Source organism: Penaeus japonicus, unplaced genomic scaffold (assembly GCF_977035675.1).
Source record: "Penaeus japonicus unplaced genomic scaffold, GWHDUDI00000001_assembly GWHDUDI00000025, whole genome shotgun sequence".
In the NCBI taxonomy this organism is placed as follows: domain Eukaryota; kingdom Metazoa; phylum Arthropoda; class Malacostraca; order Decapoda; family Penaeidae; genus Penaeus; species Penaeus japonicus.
The window spans coordinates 13,500,597-13,503,096 of record NW_028234427.1 but is presented as its reverse complement, the minus strand read 5'-3'; the positions used below and the strand labels follow the sequence as shown (position 1 = coordinate 13,503,096).

General features: G+C 35.9%; 1 protein-coding gene across 5 annotated transcripts in view; it reads right to left on the bottom strand.

The window, feature by feature from the left end:
• The window catches only part of LOC122246198 (uncharacterized), a 44,947-nt gene that overhangs the window by 905 nt on the left and 41,542 nt on the right, over positions 1–2,500 (bottom strand). For all 5 annotated transcript variants that reach the window (XM_086551363.1, XM_086551364.1, XM_086551365.1 and 2 more), the window contains exon 8: positions 1–2,500. This exon is cut by the window's left edge and continues 905 nt beyond it; it is cut by the window's right edge and continues 1,949 nt beyond it. The gene's annotated coding sequence lies outside the window, so the exon portion shown is untranslated.

Here is a 2,500-nt window from a genome sequence, read left to right as displayed (position 1 = left end):
TTTACAGTAGATTGTGCTGCAGTTTATAGGGATCCATCACTCAACTTTGTGGCAAACATGGAATACCAGATAAACAAAGCAAAAATAATTTCATGTGCCACTAGCACCTTTATAGAACAACAGAACAGCTTAGTAAGGACTTCATTCCCCACCATACCAATATGTACACAATGCCACTTCCATGAGGGACTAGGCACAATTTGGGAATTTACCGACCTAGACATAAGCTAGCAAAACTTTTTAAACATTTCAGTTAAGTGCATTTTGGCAATTACTTTTACCAATTTATTACATGCCTGTACTTTTCTGATCTTCATCAACAACACTTGTTCCAACACTCTCACTTGTACAGTAACTGCCTTAGTTCCAACGCTCTAACCAGCACTCACCACAAAAATGCATCCAAAAATCCTAACTGCATTCTCAAAATTTATTCCAACAAATTGCTTTCTCGCTTATACATATGAATCTGCAATTAGGTAAAAATGGCTACAATAATTCTGTACTAATGTACAATGAATTACAAATATGCTTTATGAGAATAAGAAAATATGAAAGCCATACCAAGCACCCAATAGCAGCATATTGTGGGATCCATGTCAAAGTGAATTCCCACAGCAATTTCTTTGTTATACTTCTATTTCTTCTTTAATTGCTTCTAGTTTAAAATCCTAATTACAAACACTACTCAAAGTTATTCACAATTTATGAAACAGCTAACTATGCAATCAGTTCTTTGTCAATTACCTGAAATGGTGTAAAGCACTTTATAAGTGTCATAAGCAGAGGTTATCCAAGTCTAACAACACGCTGCTATTGGTTGCTAAATGTGCCCTGCACTGCTTCCAAAACCGTAATGAGGAAAGGCAAAGTTCTATTCTGACCAGAGACCCATTCGACAATGTCATGATTGAAACAAAGATCATGAGAGCTCAAACAAAAGTAACCATTAGTTTAATTTACCACTGCAACAGAAGTAAAATTCTATGTGGGATATTTTTGGCACCCAAAATATTTGTTGATGGAAGAGACATTGATGCACCCCAAGTCTTGAATTATGTTTAATCTTTCCATATAAGTTGCAGTTCACAATGTTAAACTCGTAAGTACAAAATATCAGAAAATCTTATTTGTGGAACTCAATACTATATAAAATGGAGCACCTCGAAAGTTAAAATAGAACAAGGCCAGAGATACCCTACTTGAGCAAATGCTGAAGCCTCCCAGGAAGTTTTATACTTGCTAACACTGAAAGGCCTTGAATAGCTACATCTAAACCTAACTTTACAAGTTCACATGTTTGAAGAGAAACCTCACTTGGTTAAGTTGGGGCAAATCAGAAATTCCGTAAGTTGCCAGCCCAAGTAGTATGATAGCAACCCGTTTCTAGATTTCACCACGTAGCATTGATAAAATTACTCTAAATCTTAACTTTCAGCATTCTAACCAGGCTTGAGAGTATTGGCTTCTACTTACAGTTCTATAATGCACTGATTACAGAACACCCTATATCTTTTTTAAAGTAACATAAGATAGCATTGCCTGCTTCATATCAGTGTAAGCCTCTACAACATAACAGTTAAGTGTATGCTGAATATGTGCCATGATGTGAACATAGCACCTCCATTTATTCATATTATAAATTTCTTCATACCTGCTTCGGGTTGATGTTTCACTGTGGCAAGCTTATGAAAATTTTAAATATGAAATGGTAAACATTTAGGAATAATTACAATAGAAATAATGGGTCTTTAAACAAAAATTCAATTTCAAAAATTTCTCCAAACATCTTTACATCACTATTTCCATGGCAAGTAACATTTGTTTGGTATGGTTTTTCAAGGACATCCATTTATAGATGGAAAAAAAAAAACACTGCTTGCTGGGGATCACACAGAGAGCTAGATCATTTCATACCAACTTGGGGAATGAAAGTGAGGCAATGACAGAAGAAAGTATTTGAGCCCATTTTTGCATCATGCATCCTCTGACCAGGTACTTAAGACTCACAATTACACACCAATCACATTTTAGAGTCACTTGGGACAGAAGAGCAGCACCGAGAAAGTGCACTGATCACATCTGCCCTGTATTCACAATCACACCATATTTACAAATATTTCTTCTGTAGTCATATGCACACTTGATTTTCTATTCCAAGGCTACCCTAAATTACTGCTCCTAAGAGTAAATCAAAAGTTAACCTCTTTGTATACTCCACTTGTTCCCAGTCCTTGCCTGTAGTATTTGGGCAGTACCTACCTAAACTGAACAACTTATTGGGAACACTTAAGCACTAAGCCTTTTCCACCTCTTGACTGGCCTTCGGGAAATGTACCCTACTACTTGCTATAATCTAATTGGTACAAATCTGATTAGCCTAATATACTGAGAATTCATTTATGAACTAGACAGGGTGTGTAAATCAAACCTATCAATTCAATAGACATGGAAAAAGATAGATAACTTTTACTTGTCAAAGGTGTCCCTATGCTTGCTC